Genomic DNA, 23,806 nt, shown 5'->3' with positions numbered 1-23,806 from the left:
CCAGCACCCATGGGCAGTAGTGAGTGACCAGTCTATGTACCAGCGCCCATGGGCTGTAGTGAGTGACCAGTCTATGTACCTGCACCCATGGGCAGTAGGGAGTGTCCAGTCTATGTACCAGCACCCATGGGCAGTAGTGAGTGACCAGTCTATGTACCAGCACCCATGGGCAGTAGCGAGTGACCAGTCTCTGTACCAGCGCCCATGGGCAGTAGTGAGTGACCAGTCTATGTTCCAGCGCCCATGGGCAGTAGTGAGTGACCAGTCTATTTACCAGCGCCCATGGATGGGCAGTAGCGAGTGATCAGTCTGTACCAGCGCCCATGGGCAGTAGCGAGTGACCAGTCTGTATCAGCACCCATGGGCAGTAGCGAGTGACCAGTCTATGTACCAGCACCCATGGGCAGTAGTGAGTTACCAGTCTATGTACCAGCACCCATGGGCAGTAGTGAGTGACCAGTCTATGTACCAGTGCCCATGGGCAATAGTGAGTGACCAGTCTATGTACCAGTGCCCATGGGCAGTAGTGAGTGACCAGTCTATGTACCAGTGCCCATGGGCAGTAGTGTGTGACCAGTCATTTTTACCAGCGCCCATGGATGGGCAGTAGCGAGTGACCAGTCTGTACCAGCGCCCATGGGCAGTAGTGAGTGACCAGTCTATGTGCCAGCGCCCATGGGCAGTAGTGAGTGACCAGTCTATGTACCAGCGCCCATGGGCAGTAGCGAGTGACCAGTCTGTACCAGCACCCATGGGCAGTAGTGAGTGACCAGTCTATGTACCAGCACCCATGGGCAGTAGTGAGTGACCAGTCTATGTACCAGCACCCATGGGCAGTAGTGAGTGACCAGTCTATGTACCAGCACCCATGGGCAGTAGTGAGTGACCAGTCTATGTACCAGCGCCCATGGGCAGTAGTGAGTGACCAGTCTATGTACCAGTGCCCATGGGCAGTAGTGAGTGACCTGTCTATGTACCAGTGCCCATGGGCAGTAGTGAGTGACCAGTCTATGTACCAGCGCCCATGGCAGTAGTGAGTAACCAGTCTATGTACCAGCACCCATGGGCAGTAGTGAGTGACCAGTCTATGTAGCAGCACCCGTGGGCAGTAGTGAGTGACCAGTCTATGCACCAGTGCCCATGGGCAGTAGTGAGTGACCAGTCTATGTACCAGCACCCATGGGCAGTAGTGAGTGACCAGTCTATGTACCAGCGCCCATGGGCTGTAGTGAGTGACCAGTCTATGTACCAGCACCCATGGGCAGTAGGGAGTGTCCAGTCTATGTACCAGCACCCATGGGCAGTAGTGAGTGACCAGTCTATGTACCAGCGCCCATGGGCAGTAGCGAGTGACCAGTCTCTGTACCAGCGCCCATGGGCAGTAGTGAGTGACCAGTCTATGTTCCAGCGCCTATGGGCAGTAGTGAGTGACAGTCTATTTACCAGCGCCCATGGATGGGCAGTAGCGAGTGATCAGTCTGTACCAGCGCCCATGGGCAGTAGCGAGTGACCAGTCTGTATCAGCACCCATGGGCAGTAGCGAGTGACCAGTCTATGTACCAGCACCCATGGGCAGTAGTGAGTTACCAGTCTATGTACCAGCACCCATGGGCAGTAGTGAGTGACCAGTATATGTACCAGTGCCCATGGGCAGTAGTGAGTGACCAGTCTATGTACCAGCACCCATGGGCAGTAGTGAGTGACCAGTCTATGTACCAGCGCCAATGGGCAGTAGTGAGTGACCAGTCTATGTACCAGCGCCCATGGGCAGTATCGAGTGTCCAGTCTATGTACCAGCACCCATGGACAGTAGCGAGTGACCAGTCTATGTACCAGCACCCATGGGCAGTAGTGAGTGACCAGTCTATGTACCAGCACCCATGGGCAGTAGCGAGTGACCAGTCTATGTACCAGCGCCCATGGGCAGTAGCGAGTGACCAGTCTATGTACCAGCGCCCATTGGCAGTAGCGAGTGACCAGTCTATGTACCAGCGCCCATGGGCAGTAGTGAGTGACCAGTCTATGTACCAGCACCCATGGGCAGTAGTGAGTGACCAGTCTATGTACCAGCGCCCATGGGCAGTAGCGAGTGACCAGTCTATGTTCCAGCGCCTATGGGCAGTAGTGAGTGACAGTCTATTTACCAGCGCCCATGGATGGGCAGTAGCGAGTGATCAGTCTGTACCAGCGCCCATGGGCAGTAGCGAGTGACCAGTCTGTATCAGCACCCATGGGCAGTAGCGAGTGACCAGTCTATGTACCAGCACCCATGGGCAGTAGTGAGTTACCAGTCTATGTACCAGCACCCATGGGCAGTAGTGAGTGACCAGTCTATGTACCAGTGCCCATGGGCAGTAGTGAGTGACCAGTCTATGTACCAGCACCCATGGGCAGTAGTGAGTGACCAGTCTATGTACCAGCGCCCATGGGCAGTAGTGAGTGACCAGTCTATGTACCAGCGCCCATGGGCAGTATCGAGTGTCCAGTCTATGTACCAGCACCCATGGACAGTAGCGAGTGACCAGTCTATGTACCAGCACCCATGGGCAGTAGTGAGTGACCAGTCTATGTACCAGCACCCATGGGCAGTAGCGAGTGACCAGTCTATGTACCAGCGCCCATGGGCAGTAGCGAGTGACCAGTCTATGTACCAGCGCCCATTGGCAGTAGCGAGTGACCAGTCTATGTACCAGCGCCCATGGGCAGTAGTGAGTGACCAGTCTATGTACCAGCACCCATGGGCAGTAGTGAGTGACCAGTCTATGTACCAGCGCCCATGGGCAGTAGCGAGTGACCAGTCTATGTACCAGCACCCATGGGCAGTAGTGAGTGACCAGTCTATGTACCAGCGCCCATGGGCAGTAGTGAGTGACCAGTCTATGTACCAGCGCCCATGGGCAGTAGCGAGTGACCAGTCTATGTACCAGCACTTAGCAGCACACTTTATACTGTTCTCAGAGTGTCTTACTGAAGCGTTGTATATAATTGTTGTTACATGTGAGTACTGGTTGATCCTCCAATAACTTCCCTGTGTTATAACACAGAATGATCAGAGGCATTATATAATATTCAGCTACAGTAATCGTATGCTTGGTATTCTGATGCTGGACAGATTACAGCTAGTAGCTGCATAGATAGGATATGTTAGGTGCCTGGCTGCTCCGTTCAGTGCTCTGCTGATATTGTCACCATTACTAGACTTCTCATGCAATGGATATGGGGGGTCATTCCGAGTTGATGGCTCGCTAGCTACTTTTAGGAGCCATGCAAACGCATACCTCCCAACTTTGTGTTTCCCGAAAGAGGGACACACGCGCGGCGCCCGTGCTCCCGAAAAGGGGGTGTGCCCTAAGAAAAGGGGGTGTGGCCTAATAAAAGGGGCGTGGGTTCGCGGGAGGACCTGCGATCACGAGCCACGCCCCATTTTCATCACTGAGGGGGCATGCCCAGCGCTCTGTGAGCCGCTGGCATGCCCCCTCTCCCTCTGACTCCCCTGAATAGACGCTATGCGCATGCGTACAGCGTCTATTCAACGCTGCTCTGTTAAGCAGGGCAGCGACAGACAGAGCCTCCCAACTGCCCCCCCACCGCGGGCACTGCGGCCCGCGGGTGGGACAGCGGGACAGTCCCCAAAAAACGGGACTGTCCTACGAATATCGGGACAGTTGGGAGGTATGCAAACGCAAAGTCGCCGCCCACAGGGTAGTGTATTCTAGCTTTGCAAGTGTGCGAACGCTTGTGCAGCCGAGCAGTACAAAAACAGTTTGTGCAGTTTCTGAGTAGGTCTGAACTTACTCAGCCGCTGCGATCACTTTAGCCTGTACAGTCCTGGAATTGACGTCAGACACCCGCCCTACAAATACTTGGACACACCTGCGTTTTTCCTGATAATCTTCTTGTGATCGGCTGTGCGAATGGATTCTTCATTAAATCTATCGCCCAGCAATAAACTGCTTTGTACCCATACGCCGTGCATACGCATGCGCAGTAGTGACCTGATTGCTGTGCTGCGAAAAACTGCAGCGTGCGATCAGGTGGAAATGACCCCCAAGGTTCTAAACTTGTCTGCATAGTATTTTGCAGTTATCTACTACTGCTGTGCAGTTCCGCATGTGGGTACTTTGCACTTAAAGCAGGGCAGACATTTTCTCAGCACCGGTCACTGAATACGTCACAGTCTCTTCCCCCCCCTGACTCCACCATTAGACGTTGATAAAGGCTGACCGTTCTCAGTGACAGGCAGCCGTCTGGCTGAGGGCCTGGACAACTTATGGTAATAGTCAGCAGCTGACGGAGTGGGAAAGCCGGGCTGCTGTGACAAATGGCTAGTGACAGGTCCTCACCTCAGAAGGACACTCCTATAACTTCCATATCTTCAAAATATATTTATTTACATTTTACACGTCATCTCATCACATACAGTGCATCCAGAAAGTATTCACAGCGCTTCACTTTTTCCACATTTTGTTATGTTACAGCCTTATTCCAAAATGGAATAAATTCTTTTTTTTCCTTCCAATTTCTATACACAATGGGGGTCATTCCGAGTTGATTGCTCGCTAGCTAGTTTTAGCAGCCGTGAAAATGCTATGCCGCCGCCCACTGGGGAGTGTATTTTAGCTTAGCAGAAGTGTGATCGCATGTGCAGCCGAGCTCTACAAAAACAGTTTGTGCAGTTTCTGAGTAGCTCTGAACCTACTCAGCACTTGCGATCACTTCAGCCTATTCGTGTCCGGTTTTGACGTCATACACCCGCCCAGCGAACGCCCAGCCACGCCTGTGTTTTTTCAGACACGCCTGCGTTTTTGCAAACCCTCCCTGAAAACGGTCAGTTGGCACCAAGAAACGCCCCTTTCTATCAATCTTCTTGCGTCCGTCAGTGCGACTGAAATCTTCACTAGAACCTGTGCAGAATTACAATGGGCTTTGTACCCGTACGTTGCGCATGCGCATTGCGGGCCATACGCATGCGCAGAAGTGCAATTTTTTAGCCTGATCGCTGCGCTGCGAACAACGACAGCTAGCGATCAACTCGGAATGACCCCAATACCCCATAATGACAACGTGCAAAAAGTTGTTTTGAGATTTTTGCAATTTTATTAAAAAATAAAAAACTAAGAAATCACATGTACATAAGTATTCACAGCCTTTTCCATGATGCTCAAAATTGAGCTCAGGTGCATCCTGTTTCCACTGATCATCCTTGAGATGTTCCTACAGCTTAATTGGAGTCCACCTGTGATGAATTCAGTTGATTGGACATGATTTGGAAAGGCTCACACCTGTCTAAAAAGGGCCCACACTTGACAGTGCATGATTGAGCACAAACCAAGCATGAAGTCAAAGGATTTAGGCCTGTATGTAGAGTGGCCAGGCGGAAGCCACTCCTTAGTAAAAAGCACACGGCAGCCCGCCTGGAGTTTGCCAAAATGCACCTGAAGGACTCCCAGACCATGAGAAACAAAATTCTCTGGTCTGATGAGACAAAGATTGAACTTTTTGGCTTGACTGCCAGGCGTTATGTGTGGAGGAAACCAGGCACCGCTCATCACCAGGCCAATACCATCTCTACAGTGAAGCATGGTGGTGGCAGCATCATGCTGTGGGGATGTTTTTCAATGGCAGGAACTGGGAGACTAGTCAGGATAGAGGGAAAGATGAATGCTGCAATGTACAGAGACATCCTGGATGAAAACCTGCTCCAGAGCGCTCTTGACCTCAGACTGGGGCGACGGTTCATCTTTCAGCAGGACAATGACCCTAAGCACACAGCCAAGATATCAAAGAAGTAGCTTCAGGACAACTCTGTGAATGTCCTTGAGTGGCCCAGCCAGAGCCCAGACTTGGATCTGATTGAACATCTCTGGAGAGATCTGAAAATGGCTGTGCACCGACGCTTTCCATCCAACCTGATGGAGCTTGAGAGGTGCTGCAAGAGGAATGGGCGAAACTGCCCAAAGATAGGTGAGCCAAGCTTGTGGCATCATATTCAAAAAGACTTCAGGCTGTAATTGCTGCCAAAGGTGCATCAACAAAGTATTGAGCAAAGGCTATGAATACTTATGTACATCAGTGGCGTGCGGTGAGGTCATTGGCTGGTGAGGCACTGCAGCCATAATGATCCGCAAAGTCCGGCATCGCCACTTGTGATGTCATGGAAGTAGGCTGACAGTGCCTGTCTACTTCTATTTTTCTATTTAAACATTTATATATTTTTTTAAAATATGTGTTTTAGGTAGCCCTTGAGTTGAAATAGTTGGGGGATTTGGGATCAGAGTTAGGTACCCCTTTTTACACATTACGGCAGACAGCGTCTCCTTTTTACACATTACGGCAGACAGCGTCTCCTTTTTACACATTACGGCAGACAGTCCCCCTTTTTTTAGACATTACGGCAGACAGCGTCCCCCTCTTTTACTCATGACGGCAGATAGTCCCCCTTTTTTACACATTACGGCAGACAGCGTCCCCTTTTTTGCACATTACGGCAGACAGCATCCCCCTTTTTACACATTACGGCAGACAGTCCCCCTTTTTTAGACATTACGGCTGACAGCGTCCCCTTTTTTGCACATTACGGCAGACAGCATCCCCCTTTTTACACATTACGACAGACAGTCCCCCTTTTTTAGACATTACGGCAGACAGTTCCCCTTTTATAGACATTACGGCAGACAGTCCCCCTTTTTTAGACATTACGGCAGACAGTCCGCCTTTTTTTACACATTACGGCAGACAGCGTGCCCTATTTTACACAATACGGCAGACAGCGTCCCCCTTTTTACACATTATGGCAGACAGTCCCCCTATTTTACACATAATGGCAGACAGTCCCCCTTTTTTACACATAACGGCAGACAGTCCCCCTTTTTTACACATAACGGCAGACAGTCCCCCTTTTTTTTTACACATAACGGCAGACAGTCCCACTTTTTTACACATAACGGCAGACAGTCCCCCTTTTTTTACTCGCCTTGGGGGGCCACGGTCCAGACACTCTCCTCGGCTGCGCGACGATGGTCTCAGGCGCTGAGTAGGGGCGGCGGGACTCGAGGAAAAACGGCAGCGGCGGGACAAGGGGAAGGCGCGCCTCACACTCCTTCCACCGGCGGGACAGAGGCTTAGGCTCCGGGACAGATCTCCTCCGCTCTGCTGACTCCGGCCTGACAGGGCCAGCCGCTAGCCGCCCGCTCCACCGCTGCTGCTCACTCTTAGCTACAGGGGCGTGCTATGGGTTGAAAGCACGCCCCTGACACTCCTCTGTCAAAGCGGCACTTCCACAAAGTGCCGCTTCACATGTATTTTTTCATGGGCTTTTACTGCCCAATTCTTAGTACCGCCTACCCGCTTCCTGCTCGTTGCGATGACAGCGGGAGGCACCGACAGCGGTGCCTCCTAAACTGACTTAAAATGATTATTTTAAACTAAAAGAATCATTGTAATAATATAAAGCCTAATTCATATACTTATGACACAGTATATGTGTCATAAGTATTTTCTTTATATTATTTTAATGATTATGACAGGGGAGGCACTGCCTCCTACCTCCCCTGCCTCCCCTGACTGCACGTCCCTGATGTACATGTGATTTCTTAGCTTTTCATTTTTAATAAATTAGCAAACATCTCAAAATAACTTTTTTCACATTGTCATTATGGGGTATTGTGTGTAGAATTTTGAGGGGAAAATGAATTTATTCCAGTTTGGAATAAGGCTGTAACATAACAAAATGTGGAAAAAGTGAAGCGCTGTGAATACTTTCCAGATGCACTGTACATCCCTACAGTATATTTAGCAGAGGACAGGAATGTTTAGTACAGTCTCTTTTACCCCCGGGTTACATAGTAATCAAAATCTTAAATTTGTTATTTACTGACACCCCTCTATAGCAATTCTTTCATTGACTTTCAGCACCTCGGCACCACTGGGTACTGCAGGTTGCTATAGGAGGTTTTTGCCCCATTACAGCTGTCTAGTGATGTCACTGACAGACCTGACAAAGAAGAAACTTCCTCAAGTTGTGAGGAGTCCCTGACCGATCTTACAGCTGCTCTGACTGCCATTCTGACAGTCCCTCTGACTTCTGCTCTGACTGCCGCTCTGACTGCCGCTCTGACTGCTGCTCTGACTGCCGCTCTGACTGCTGCTCTGACTGCTGCTCCGACTGCCATTCTGACAGCCCCTCTGACTGCTGCTCTGACTGCTGCTCTGACTGCTGCTCTGACTGCCATTCTGACTTCTGCTCTTACTGCCGCTCTGACTGCTGCTCTGACTGCCATTCTGACAGCCCCTCTGACTGATGCTCTGACTGCCGCTCTGACTGCCGCTCTGACTGCTGCTCTGGCTGTAGCTCTGACAGTCCCTCTGACTGATGCTCTGACTGCTGCTCTGACTGCCGCTCTGACTGCTGCTCTGACTGCTGCTCTGACTGCTGGTCTGACTGTAGCTCTGACTGCCGCTCTGACTGCCGCTCTGACTGTAGCTCTGACTGCCGCTCTGACTGTAGGCCTGACTGATACTCTAACTGTAGTTCTGACTGCCGCTCTGACTGTAGCTCTAACTGCCACTCTGACTGTAGCTCTAACTGCCGCTCTGACTGTAGCTCTAACTGCCGCTCTAACTGCCACTCTGACTGTAGCTCTAACTGCCGCTCTGACTGTAGCTCTAACTGCCACTCTGACTGTAGCTCTAACTGCCCCTCTGACTGCTGCTCTAACTGCCGCTCTGACTGCTGGTCTGACTGATGCTCTAACTGTAGTTCTGACTGCCGCTCTGACTGCCGCTCTGACTGCCGCTCTAACTGTAGCTCTGACTGTAGCTCTGACTGTAGCTCTGACTGCCGCTCTGACTGCCGCTCTGACTGTAGCTCTGACTGTAGCTCTAACTGTAATTCTGACTGCCGCTCTGACTGTAGGTCTGACTGATGCTCTAACTGTAGTTCTGACTGCCGCTCTGACTGCCGCTCTGACTGTCGCTCTGACTGTAGCTCTGACTGTAGCTCTAACTGTAATTCTGACTGCCGCTCTGACTGTAGGTCTGACTGATGCTCTAACTGTAGTTCTGACTGCCGCTCTGACTGTCGCTCTGACTGTCGCTCTGACTGCCGCTCTGACTGTCGCTCTGACTGTCGCTCTGACTGTCGCTCTGACTGCCGCTCTGACTGTCGCTCTGACTGTCGCTCTGACTGTCGCTCTGACTGCCGCTCTGACTGTCGCTCTGACTGCCGCTCTGACTGTCGCTCTGACTGTCGCTCTGACTGCCGCTCTGACTGTCGCTCTGACTGTCGCTCTGACTGATGCTCTAACTGTAGTTCTGACTGCCGCTCTGACTGTCGCTCTGACTGTCGCTCTGACTGTCGCTCTGACTGCCGCTCTGACTGTCGCTCTGACTGTTGCTCTGACTGTAGCTCTGACTGATGCTCTAACTGTAGTTCTGACTGCCGCTCTGACTGCCGCTCTGACTGTCGCTCTGACTGTCGCTCTGACTGTCGCTCTGACTGCCGCTCTGACTGTCGCTCTGACTGTCGCTCTGACTGTAGCTCTGACTGATGCTCTAACTGTAATTCTGACTGCCGCTCTGACTGCCGCTCTGACTGCCGCTCTGACTGATGCTCTAACTGTAGTTCTGACTGCTGCTCTGACTGTAGGTCTGACTGATGCTCTAACTGTAGTTCTGACTGCTGCTCTGACTGCCGTTCTGACTGCCGCTCTGACTGTCGCTCTGACTGTCGCTCTGACTGCCGCTCTGACTGTCGCTCTGACTGTCGCTCTGACTGCCGCTCTGACTGTCGCTCTGACTGTCGCTCTGACTGCCGCTCTGACTGTCGCTCTGACTGTCGCTCTGACTGTAGCTCTGACTGATGCTCTAACTGTAGTTCTGACTGCCGCTCTGACTGCCGCTCTGACTGTCGCTCTGACTGTCGCTCTGACTGTCGCTCTGACTGCCGCTCTGACTGTCGCTCTGACTGTCGCTCTGACTGATGCTCTAACTGTAGTTCTGACTGCCGCTCTGACTGCCGCTCTGACTGTCGCTCTGACTGTCGCTCTGACTGTCGCTCTGACTGCCGCTCTGACTGTCGCTCTGACTGTCGCTCTGACTGTAGCTCTGACTGATGCTCTAACTGTAATTCTGACTGCCGCACTGACTGCCGCTCTGACTGCCGCTCTGACTGATGCTCTAACTGTAGTTCTGACTGCCGCTCTGACTGCCGCTCTGACTGCCGCTCTGACTGATGCTCTAACTGTAGTTCTGACTGCCGCTCTGACTGTAGGTCTGACTGATGCTCTAACTGTAGTTCTGACTGCTGCTCTGACTGCCGTTCTGACTGCCGCTCTGACTGATGCTCTGACTGCCCCTCTGACAGCCGCTCTGATTGGCTCTCCCATCCTGCAGCCTCATATTTCCCTTCCTATAAGCATGGGGTAGAGCATGGTGGGAATAACAGACCCAACTCCATGAAACTACTTCTTCACTCCCCAATGTACTGAAGAGGCTGCATGGGCGGGATGTACTAAATGGAAAATGCAGTAAACCATCGCATTTTCCTAATGTACTAACTCCTACTACCAGGACAGAGCAGGGGAGGAGATCCCTTCTATCATGCCCGCGGCCGCCCCCGTCACTCTGTGCATGCGCAGACTGACTCCCGGGGCCGAAACCCAGAAGTCAGGGAGCCACCGGAGATCGCAATGGACAGCTCTTATAGGAAGAGCTGTCATTCGCAATGCTAATTGCATATGTAAGTACATATGCGATTAGCATCGCGTTGATCGGCTGTGACATGTGGTGATGTAACTTAGTACATACCGCCCAATGTGAGCTGGGCCTTATCTGATAGTACAGTAGCAGGAAGCAGCTGGGTCTCTCTGTGACATGATTACACTTTTGGTGTTTTCTTTGTATTCTATATGGCAGAGGTTCCCAAACTGTGTGCGGTGGCTCCCTGGGGTGCCTCGGGACACTTGCAGGGGTGCCCTGGGTTGGTGGTCCAGGACCAATTCAAATTATTCATGGTCAATATAATAGGCAAAACCAGTGCTGGGGGCTGCCAGTCATAAAATATGTGGCCAAACAGAAGCAAATCTTGTCCCTCACCACACAACTGACCCTAAGGATGACATATAAACGCCATCTACTTAATGTAATATTTCTTTCTAAATTTCTCAATAAGAAATTATTGGACATGGGGTGCCGTGAAAAAAATTCTGATACTCTAGGGCGCCATGATTCAAAAAAGTTTGGGAACCACTGCTATATGGTCATTATAAGAACACTAATATTTTAAAAGTAATGTCTCATTTCTCTCTACAGATAATTCCTTATTATTATTATTATTATTATTATTACTACTACTACTACTACTACTACTACTACTACTACTATTATTATTATTATTATTATTATTAATATCATCATAATTTATTATTCTCACTGTTTATTATTATTATTATTATTCTCCTCACTATTATTATTATTATTTTCACTATTATTATTATTATGATTATTATTATTATTATTATTATTATTATTATCATTATGACTATATCACCACTTTCCCGTCTCACCTCCTATCTGCATCGTTTGCTGAGAGATGAATTCCTCCAGCTGAGTTCTCAGTGGAATTTCCACCCCACATCGTCCGTGTGTCCCATCGTCCACCAGAATAAAGTGCGTGTGGTTGTTGTCCAGACAGCGCAGGCCCCCCTGAGATCCTACATCCATTGGGTACAGTGCTGGAGCTCCGCCCTGCAGTGATGACACATAAGGAGTAGAATAAGCGTACATGTATACCCACACCGCGCTGTGATGCTGCCACTGGCTGGGGAGATGTACATTATTGTATGGCTGGGAGAGATATGTCAGGGGTCCTGACTGCGCAGTCCGGGGGTCTCCAGCTGCCTTCTCCCTACAGAGATCCTGCCCTATAGGCTACTGAACTGGACTTAGTATAATCAAGATGTATAATAATTATTATTAAGGGAATGAGTGAAAAAGTTACAATTTTATTTCAGGAGGAATAAGCTGCAGGTGACGTGCGTCCTGTAACACGCCTGTTAGCACTGATAATGTTACTATCTGTCCACAGAGCATAGCATACATTATTAATGATCTGTGTGCCCCTCCCTGATGTACATCTGTGTGCCCTTCCCTAGTGTACATCTGTGCGCCCCTCCCTAGTGTACATCTGTGCGCCCTTCCCTACTGTACATCTGTGCGCCCTTCCCTGCTGTACATCTGTGCGCCCTTCCCTAGTGTACATCTGTGCGCCCCTCCCTAGTGTACATCTGTGCGCCCTTCCCTGCTGTACATCTGTGCACCCTTCCCTAGTATACATCTGTGCGCCCCTCCCTAGTGTACAACTGTGCGCCCTTCCCTGCTGTACATCTGTGCACCCTTCCCTGCTGTACATCTGTACGCCCTTCCCTAGTGTACATCTGTGCGCCCCTCCCTAGTGTACATCTGTGAGCCCTTCCCTGCTGTACATCTGTGCGCCCTTCCCTAGTGTACATCTGTGCGCCCCTCCCTAGTGTACAACTGTGCACCCTTCCCTGCTGTACATCTGTGCACCCTTCCCTAGTGTACATCTGTGCACCCTTCCCTGCTGTACATCTGCGCACCCCTCCCTGGTGTACACCTGCACCCCTCCCTAGTGTACAACTGTGCACCCCTTCCTGGTGTACACCTGTGCCCCTCCCTAGTGTACAGCTGTGCGCCCTTCTCTGCTGTACATCTGTGTACCCTTCTCTGCTGTACATCTGTGCACCCTTCCCTAGTGTACATCTGCACGCCCCTCCCTGGTGTACACCTGCGCCCCTCAAGTGTACATCTGCGCGCCCCTCCCTGGTGTACACTTGTGCCCCTCCCTAGTGTACATCTGTGCGCCCTTCCCTGCTGTACATCTGTGCGCCCCTCCCTGCTGTACATCTGTGCGCCCTTTCCTAATGTACATCTGTGCACCCTTCCCTGATGTATATCTGTGTGCCCCTCCCTAGTGTACATCTGTGCGCCCTTCCCTGCTGTGCATCTGTGCGCCCCTCCCTGCTGTACATCTGTGCGCCCTTCCCTGCTCTACATCTGTGCACCCCTCCCTAATGTACATCTGTGCGCCCTTCCCTGCTGTACATCTGTGCGCCCCTCCCTGCTGTACATCTGTGCGCCCTTTCCTAGTGTACATCTGTGCGCCCTTCCCTGCTGTACATCTGTGCGCCCCTCCCTAGTGTACATCTGTGCGCCCTTCCCTTCATATTTTCTCTTTCTTCTCTTTCCCTTCCTTCTGACCATGGTTCAACATTGCTGTGATGTAATATCATGCAGCCCACCTAGAACCTTTGAAATCCAGTGGACAAATATGCAATAGGCATTGATATGCAAGGATAGGCACTATTTCCTTATAGAGTGTAAGCTTGTGAGCAGGGCCCTCCTACCTCTATGACTTATTTCCCAGTTTTGTTTTAGCACTGTTGTTTCCAATTGTAAAGCGCAATGGAATGTGCTGCAATATGTAAGAAACTGCTAATAATAAAATAATAACAGTGGATGGAAATAAATAAAATGAAGACATGGGCCCTCATTCCGAGTTGATCGTGCACTGAAGTTTTTCACAGCGCAGCGATCAGGTGAAAAATCGGCAATTATGCGCATGCGCTAAGTGCTTTCACACAAAATTTTGTTGTTTTACAGAAGCTTGAGCGTTCGTAATATGATTGACAGGGAGTGGGTGTTTCTGGGCGGCAACACGGCGTTTTCAGGGAGTGTGCTAAAAAAACGCAGGCGTGTCAGGTAAAAACACAGGCGTGCCAGGGGAAACAGGGGAGTGGCTGGCCGAACGCAGGGCGTGTTTCTGACGTCAAAACAGGAACTAATTAGTCTGAAGTGACCGCAAGCTGGGAGTAGGTCTGGAGCTGCTCAGAAACTGCACAATCTTTTTTTGTAGCAGCGCAGCGATCCTTTCGTTCGCACTTCTACTAAGCTAAGATTTACTCCCAGAGGGCGGCGGCGGCTGCTAAAAGCAGCTAGCGAGTGAACAACTCGGAATGAGGGCCATACATAGGAGGAGAGACTTCACAATGGAGACTATTTGGGTGACAGCGCTGGGCAGGGAGCTTTGGGATAGAGAAATACAGAGTTGTACAGTGCTGCAAAGGATTCTGGGATATTACCGCTGCGCTGAGCAGGTATTTCCTGTTATGGACGGTGCCCCAGGAGGTGATGCCGATCAGGACAATATCTTGTTGGCTTCCACTGAAATCCCGCACAGACTCTCCCACATACTTCATCACCCCAGCATGAGAACCTCCGGTAATGATCCAGGCCCCTGTATGGAGAAACATGCACGGGTGTCAGTGCCAGAAGATAGAAGGTTATTATGCACTATGAGGACTTTTCCTGTTATTATTATTATTATTATTATTATTGTAGATTGCTGCATGAGAGAGGACAGGACACTGGAGCTGTGATCAGCGTCTCCTTACTGCACCAGCACTAACTCAGCACTGAGGAAACAACATGGCCGCCCGGATGCAGAGGCTGGTTGGCAAGATGGTCACTTCCGCCAACCGCTGTACACATGTACATCCCTTGTTTCAAGATGAAAGAGAATAACAGCATGTGTGTGTGCAGGACAGTGTGATAATGATGAGTGTGGAACAGAAACATACAAACAATGCAGGAGGAGGTCAATAGAAAGCTAAGGAACATTGGGGGGATTTCAATTGTTAAACCGTGTTCGATCTCCCATCTAAAGTGACGGGACCTCGTGGGGTGATATTCAGTTGTCCCCAGTTATTGCGTTGATCGTGCCTATAGGTGTCGGGTTTAGCTGCATAAAGCAGCTAAACCCGACTAAAGTTTTGGGTGCGATTGTGAAAAGTCCCGTTTGGGCGCCCAAATGGGTCACTTTTCGCACATTTTAGCTCGCCACCAACGGGGGTAGAGATCTGAAATACCGACGTTGTTAATAAATTAGCAAAAATCTCAAATAAAACTTTTTTCACATTGTCATTATGGGGTATTGGGCCTAATTCAGACCTGATCGTAGATATGATAAATTTAGCACATCTACGATCAGTCACACAGACATGCCGGGGGACGCCCAGCACAGGGCTAGTCCTCCCCACATGTCAGGCCCGACCCGCCGCACAAGTACAATAGCCTCGCACAGCTCCTGTGCGCTGGCAGGGAGCTACTCGTCGCTATCCGTGTTGCAGCGGCTGTGTGTGACATCACACAGCTACCACGGCCCGCCCCCTGCACGGTCTAGGCACGCCTGCGTTGCCCGGACCGCACCCCTAATCAGGTAGAGGCGATTGCAGGGCTGAGACGGCCGTTGGCTGTCTGGCATGCGCCGGCGCACTGTGTCGATCAGGTCTGAATTAGCCCCATTGTGTGCAGAATTTTGAGGAAAAAAATAATTGATTCCATTTTGGAATAACACTGTAACACAGTGGTTTCCAAACTTTTTTGAATCACGGCGCCCTAGAATATCAGAATTTTTTTCACGGCACCTCTAGGCCAAAAAACTCTTATTGAGAAATTTTGAAAGAAATATTACATTAAGTAGATGGTGTTTATATGTCATCCTTAGGGTCAGTTGTGTGGTGAGGGACAAGATTTGCTTCTGTTTGGCCATATATTTTATGACTGGCAGCCACCAGCACTGGTTTTGCCTATTATATTGACCATGAATAATTTGAATTGGTCCAGAACCACCAACCCAGGGCACCCCTGCAAGTGTCCCGAGGCACCCCAGGGAGCCACCGCACACAGTTTGGGAACCTCTGCTGTAACATAACCAAATGTGAAAAAATAGAAGCGCTGTGAATACTTTCCGGATGCACTGTACAGGTACACCAATACACATATACACATACAGACACACCAATACACATACAGTATACACATACAGACACACCAATACACATACAGTATACACATACAGACACACCAATACACATATACACATACAGACACACCAATACACATATACACATACAGTACACATATACACATACAGACACACCAATACACATATACACATACAGACACACCAATACACATACAGTGTACACATACAGACACACCAATACACATATACACATATAGACACACCAATACACATACAGTATACAGTACACATACAAAAGCTACTACAATAGTCAGGGAGCAGGACAGGAGGGAAGAGAGATGCAGGATGCTGTATAGGATGGACCACCTGCTGCTGCTACCACAACCAGACCTCCCCCACCTGCCCTTCCCGGGAGCAACTCCCCATGTTAAGTCCACTGGCTGCCCGCTGCAAGCCTTCATCACCCGGAGAGGAGACAGAGCGACGGAGAAGAGACAGAGCAGTACCCGGAGAGGAGACAGAGCGACGGAGAAGAGTCAGAGCAGTACCCGGAGAGGAGACAGAGCACCAGAGAGGAGACAGAGCACCAGAGAGGAGACAGAGCAGTACCCGGAGAGGAGACAGAGCACCAGAGAGGAGACAGAGCACCAGAGAGGAGACAGAGCAGTACCCGGAGAGGAGACAGAGCGCCAGAGAGGAGACAGAGCGCCAGAGAGGAGACAGAGCAGTACCCGGAGAGGAGACAGAGCGCCAGAGAGGAGACAGAGCGCCAGAGAGGAGACAGAGCAGTACCCGGAGAGGAGACAGAGCGACGGAGAAGAGACAGAGCAGTACCCGGAGAGGAGACAGAGCGACGGAGAAGAGACAGAGCAGTACCCGGAGAGGAGACAGAGCGCCAGAGAGGAGACAGAGCAGTACCCGGAGAGGAGACAGAGCGCCAGAGAGGAGACAGAGCAGTACCCGGAGAGGAGACAGAGCGCCAGAGAGGAGACAGAGCAGTACCCGGAGAGGAGACAGAGCGCCGGAGAGGAGACAGAGCGGACACGCAGGTACGGCAGCACAACACCGCGACCCACCGGCCGCTTTGGCTGCATAGCGGTAAATCCGCTATGGGCAAGACCGCCGCCCTGTCACCGTTACTCCGACACTGCCTGCGGGTGTTGCTGGCGGTCCTGCGCCCTCAGTGCACTTGCGCTGTGTGCCAGGCACTGCTGGCACACACCTCGTTACGGCCCTGTTAATTAATAATTATATTTTCTAATCATGAATAAGCACCGAACCCCGGGTTTTCTATACATGTCCTATATTGTCTTGTAATGTAAGTGCTGTTTTCTTGTTTGCTCATTTGATTATGTACTGTGTAATGGGCGCTGCGGATCCCTTGTGGCGCCATATAAATAAAGGATAATAATAATAATAATAATAATAATAATAAAAAACAACAACAGTGAATGTGTATGTGTTCATCTCATAAAGACAGAAATGCAAGCGTGTGTAAGACCTCCTTTGCTAAACTTTGTTAATGCTGTTAAGAAAATTAAATATATATATAAAAAGAAGAAATCCAAAATGTCTAAATTGCAGCCACAAAAAACAACAACACATAATACCATTACAGGTTGAGTATCCCTTATCCAAAATGCTTGGGACCAGAGGTATTTTGGATATGGGATTTTTCCGTATTTTGGAATAATTGCATACCATAATGATATATCATGGTGATGGGACCTAAATCTAAGCACAGAATGCATTTATGTTACATATACACCTTATACATACAGCCTGAAGATCATTTTAAACAATATTTTTAATAACTTTGTGTACATTGAGCCATCAGACAACAAAGGTTTCACTATCTCAGTCTCACTCAAAATATTCCGTATTTCGGAATATTTGGATATGGGATACTCAACCTGTACTATATATTCATGCTACATCTTGTAATATTTAGCATTGTAACACTTTCCAACCTTTTATACCACTGCCCACATTGAACTGTACTCAACCCCCCCCCCCCCCCCCCCCCCCGTTAAACAAACAGGCCTATCAACAATAATAATATAATCTTGCTGGTTACATAAATTCCCTATTAATATAGCACATGCACAACTGAATGCCTCAGAATGTAATATATTCTAGATTGTGGCCTCTGCGTTAAAATACGGAGGCTGAATCCATTTAGACCAAATTGTGTTGAATTTAATACTAGCATGCCTACACATGTACGCATAACGCTCATGTTTGATTGAACAATTAATGAATGCCCGTAGAGAGGTAAAATCTGGATCACCAGGAGCCATTCAGGCACGGGCGATAATTACTTTGGCCAATGCACATACATTTTTTATACATACCACATCCGACCAGGCAAAAAAAACATCTACAGCAGCCCCTAATACACATACTTTAGGTATCAATAATATAGAAGCAATTCCTGTCAATTCTAATGCCCATTTTACCTCAGCCCATCATTTCTAAACATTCGGGCAATTCCACATAAGACGCCAAAAAGTGCTCATCCCACATATACATATAGGACACGTGTGCGAGGAGCATCCTCCAAATCTAACCAACCTCACTGGAGTAAACAAGTTATGTGGAGAATAAATAATTGTATTTGTTGGAACCTAATACAAGCAGTGGCTATATGGGGGAGCTCCCTGGCCGCGGACCACTCGTCTTCCTCCATACGACCTAAATCTTGCTCCCATTTGCTACGTAGGGCTCTAAGAGGATCCACATGATAATTATTTAAAAGAAAAGTATACATTAAGGAAACGTCCTTCTGCCGGCTAAGTGTAGTCAAAAAGGTCCGAACAGGAGAAGAAGACAAATTAGGAGGTGAGTCTCCAAACTGGACCTGCAGGGCGTGACAGATTTGCACGTAACAAAAGAAATATGGTTGGGGTATAGCAAAATCTTCTTTAAATTGCTGGAAAGTTTTAGCACCCCGGCATGATATAATTGTCCCTCCAAATGTATCCCCCTACAACCCCACACCTGTTTCCCATCTATACATCGCAACTCTGTAAGCTGACTTGAATACCAGAGAGAATTCTCCAAATCCAATTCAGAGAACCCAACCAGGGCCTGAACATTCGGCTAAATTTCAAGCGCCTGAGTGGGCAGGAGTCTTGTCACTTTGTAGTAATTGTAAAGGAGTACATCCCTGTACCTGTTGTCATATAAAAGCAAAATGAAGGGAATCCTCTCTATTATCCTGAACCCACATTGTGCAGCAAGATAGTATAGTATAGCTTACAATTAGGGAGGTCCAGTCCTCCATCAGCTTTAAATCTAGTTAAGGTATCCAGCTTAATCCGGGGGCGCTTATCAGCCCATATAAGCGAGCTGAGTATACTATTCAACTTCCTAACAAAGGAAGAGGAAAGATATACCAGGGACTGCTGTAAAATGTATAGAAGTTTAGTGAGCTGTTCGTGGAAGCTTACCCCACATTTTAGACCTATCCTTAATATATGATAGTATTGGCGCAAGATTAAGATTGAAATAATAATAAGAAATATTATTAACATCTACAGCATATCTATATATTTAATTTGGGACACCCAACCTAGAGGGAGGGAAATCATGGGAGGCATAGGAGGAGGACCTTTCAATGTCATAATTGCCAACTTGCACCAATAGTAAGGCCAGAATAGATGCTGTATTCCTCAGAAGTTGATGAAACTAGCGGCATTTCCACCCTATAGTCCCTAAGGAAAAGAAGAATGTCTTCAGCATATAGGGCTATAGTATCTTCTCTACAGCCAATTTCCAGGCCCTCAATGCCCAAATGATTTCTAATAAGACATGCCAATGGTTCAATCGCAAGTGCAAAAAGTGTAAGGGACAAGGGGCATCCTGCCTGGTACCTCTGGCCAGGGAAAAGGAAGGGAAAAATAGGATTTTGGTACTTACCAGGTAAATCATTTTCTTTGAATCCATAGGGGGCACTGGAGTACTCTAGGGATATGGACGGTTCCACAGAAACTAGGCACTGAATAAATTAAAATTTGAGAGTACTTCCCCCCTCCATATCCCAGAGTACCTCAGTGTTTTTTTACTGAGCCAAACAGGAGCTATAGAGGTTAATGGAGAATTACATATAACAAACGGACAACAATGAAGTTGACACATAACGTTACTGACAACTATTAGTTGACACCAACCCGATAAACTTGCTAATTTGAACCAGTCGGTGAGAACGTGTTACCATAAGATCCCCTGAGCTTACCACAAACCAGGTAAAACTGCTCTGGGTGGGCGTCCAGTGCCCCCTATGGATTCAAAGAAAAGGATTTACCTGGTGAGTACCAAAATCCTATTTTCTTTTTCATCCACTAGGGGTCACTGGAGTACTCTAGGGACGTACCAAAGTTTCCCCCCTGGGCGGGAGAGCTGTTTGACACCTGTAACACTAGACGGCCAAAGCTAGATGCTGATGCCGCAAACGTATCAAACTTGTAAAAGCGCACAAACGTGTGCACTGATGACCATGTAGCCGCACTGCAAAGCTGTGTCGTAGAACTCCACGACCAGCTGCTCATGACATTCCCGGAGAACGTGTGGAATGAGCTGTTACTGATGTAGGCGGCTGTAACCTAACATGAAGGTAAGCCTGACGTATGGTCAGTTTTATCCATCTGGATAAGGTCTGCTTAGAAGGTGGCCAACCCATCTTGGCCGCATCATAGAGAATAACAACGTCTTAGGAACTGTAGACGTTCGGAATACATAAACGCGTAATGCGCGTACCACACCCAAAGTTCCAGAATCTCCTGTTAACACAGGAACTACTATTGGATGATTGATGTGAAAAGAGGACCCTACTTTTGGCAGGAAAGCGGGATTCATCTAAAGTTCCGGTCTGTCATTATGAAACACTAAATACGGTGGCTTGCATGACAAGGCACCCAAAACTGAAACCCGCCCTGCCGAAGCTAAGGCTAGGAGAGAAATTGTTTCCCAAGTGAGAAACTTAATATCCACTTGTTGTAAGGGTTCGAAACAAAAGGACTAGAAGAAATCTAAAACCAGATTCAATTCCCATGCGCAGTAAGTGGAGTGAAATGGAGGCTGTACTTTGAGGACACCCTGCATAAAGGTGTGTACCGACGGCAATAGAGCCAATCTTCTTTGAAAATAAATTGACAACGCAGATATCTGCACCTTTAGTGTGGATAAACGCCGACCTCCATCTAACCCCATCTGTAGACATAACAAAAGACGGGATAACTTGAAAGATGATGTCGGAAACTTCCGAACTTCACACCAACCTATATAGGCATGCCAAATACTGTAATAATGAGCTGTCGTAACCGGCTTCCTAGCTCGTAACATGGTTGGTATAACCTATTCTGGAATGCCCTCTCTTTTTAAGAGGGCTGTCTCAACAGCCACTCCGTCAAACGCAGCCGCGCTAAATCGGAGAAAAAAGAACGGACCCTGTTGTAACAGGTCCGGACGCAGTGGGAGCGGCCAAGGAACGTCCGCGAGTAGACCGCGGAGATCCTTCCAATAATTGTGGAGAAACTCCACAGGCCTAGTTGCTCGGTGAGCACCGAAAAAACACTGAGGTACTCTGGGATATGGAGGGGGGAAGTACTCTCAAAGTTTAATTTATTCAGTGCCTAGTTCCTGTGGAACCGTCCATATCCCTAGAGTACTCCAGTGACCCCTAGTGGATGAAAAAGAAATAAAGTAATTTACAGCTATTCTAGCTCTAGGCTGATGGTAAATCAACTGTACCCATTTAAAAAAAGTGGGACCAAAACCCATACACAGGAAGGGCCACTCCACAGAATCAAATGCCTTGGTGACATCTAAGGACACCAAAACAGAAGTGGATTCCTCCCTGTGCGAGGCCTGGAGGTGTGTATATACCCAGCGCAGGTTGATACAAGTAAACATTCCAGGCATAAATCCAGTCTGGAGGCTGGGCACTCTAAGAAAGATTTAGTACTACTGGTGTGCACTGGCTCCTCCCTCTATGCCCCTCCTCCAGACCTCAGTTAAGGAAACTGTGCCCGGAAGAGCTGACATTACAAGGAAAGGATTTTGGAACCCAGGGTAAGACTCATACCAGCCACACCAATCACACCGTATAACTTGTGATAAACTTACCCAGTTAACAGTATGAACAAACAACAGAGCATCAACCAATGGATGCCAACATAACATAACCCTTTATTAAGCAATAACTATATACACGTATTGCAGAAAGTCCGCACTTGGGATGGGCGCCCAGCATCCACTACGGACTACGAGAAATAGATTTTCCGGTGAGTAAAATCTTATTTTCTCTAACGTCCTAGTGGATGCTGGGGACTCCGTAAGGACCATGGGGATTATACCAAAGCTCCCAAACGGGCGGGAGAGTGCGGATGACTCTGCAGCACCGAATGGGCAAACACAAGGTCCTCCTCAGCCAGGGTATCAAACTTGTAGAATTTTGCAAAGGTGTTTGTACCCAACCAAGTAGCAGCTCGGCAAAGCTGTAATGCCGAGACCCCTCGGGCAGCCGCCCAAGAAGAGCCCACCTTCCTTGTGGAATGGGCTTTCACTGATTTTGGATGCGGCAATCCAGCCGCAGAATGAGCCTGCTGAATCGTGTTACAGATCAAGCGAGCAATAGTTTGCTTTGAAGCAGGAGCACCCAGCTTGTTGGATGCATACAGGATAAACAGTGAGTCAGTCTTCCTGACTCCAGCCGTTCTGGTTACCTAAATCTTCAAAGCCCGGACTACGTCAAACAGCTTGGAATCCTCCAAGTCACAAGTAGCCGCAGGCACCACAATAGGTTGGTTCAAATGAAAAGATGACACCACCTTTGGCAGAAATTGCGGACAAGTCCGCAATTCTGCCCTGTCCATATGGAAAACCAGATAGGGGCTTTTACATGACAAAGCCGCCAATTCTGATACACGCCTAGCCGAAGCTAAGGCCAACAGCATGACCACTTTCCACGTGAGATACTTTAGCTCCCAGTCTTAAGTGGCTCAAACCAGTGGGATTTCAGGAAACCCAACACCACGTTAAGATCTCAAGGTGCCACCGGTGGCACAAAAGGGGGCTGAATATGCAGCACTCCCTTAACAAACGTCTGAACCTCAGGCAGTGAAGCCAGTTCTTTTTGAAAGAAAATGGATAGGGCCGAAATCTGGACCTTTATGGACCCTAATTTTAGGCCCATAGTCACTCCTGACCGTAGGAAGTGCAGGAATCGACCCAGCTGGAATTCCTCTGTAGGGGCCTTCCTGGCCTCACCCCAAGCAACATATTTTCGCCATATACGGTGATAATGCTTTGCTGTCACATCCTTCCTAGCCTTTATCAGCGTAGGAATAACTTCATCCGGAATGCCTTTTTCCGCTAGGATCCGGCGTTCAACCGCCATGCCGTCAAACGCAGCCGCGGTAAGTCTTGAAACAGACAGGGCCCTTGTTGCAACAGGTCCTGTCTGAGAGGCAGAGGCCATGGGTCTTCTGTGAGCATTTCTTGAAGTTCCGGGTACCAAGTCCTTCTTGGCCAATCCGGAACAATGAGTATTGTTCTCACTCCTCTTTTTCTTACAATTCTTAGCACCTTTGGTATGAGAGGAAGAGGAGGAAACACATAGACCGACTGGAACACCCACGGTGTTACTAGTGCATCCACAGCCATCGCCTGAGGGTCCCTTGACCTGGCGCAATACCTTTTTAGCTTTTTGTTGAGGCGGGACGCCATCATGTCCACCTGTGGCAGTTCCCATCGATTTGCAATCTGCGTGAAGACTTCCTGATGAAGTCCCCACTCTCCCGGGTGGAGGTCGTGCCTGCTGAGGAAGTCTGCTTCCCAGTTGTCCACTCCCGGAATGAACACTGCTGACAGTGTGCTAACGTGATTCTCCGCCCAGCGAAGAATTCTGGTGGCTTCTACCATCGCCACCCTGCTCCTTGTGCCGCCTTGGCGGTTTACATG

At 49.0% G+C, this 23,806-nt stretch overlaps 1 pseudogene; it reads right to left on the bottom strand.

The window, feature by feature from the left end:
- The window catches only part of LOC134987843 (transient receptor potential cation channel subfamily M member 2-like), a 539,791-nt pseudogene that overhangs the window by 439,614 nt on the left and 76,371 nt on the right, over positions 1-23,806 (bottom strand).

Source organism: Pseudophryne corroboree, chromosome 2 (assembly GCF_028390025.1).
Source record: "Pseudophryne corroboree isolate aPseCor3 chromosome 2, aPseCor3.hap2, whole genome shotgun sequence".
Taxonomy (NCBI): Eukaryota; Metazoa; Chordata; class Amphibia; order Anura; family Myobatrachidae; genus Pseudophryne; species Pseudophryne corroboree.
The sequence above is the reverse complement of the archived record's forward strand: the minus strand, read 5'-3'. Positions and strand labels throughout refer to the sequence as shown.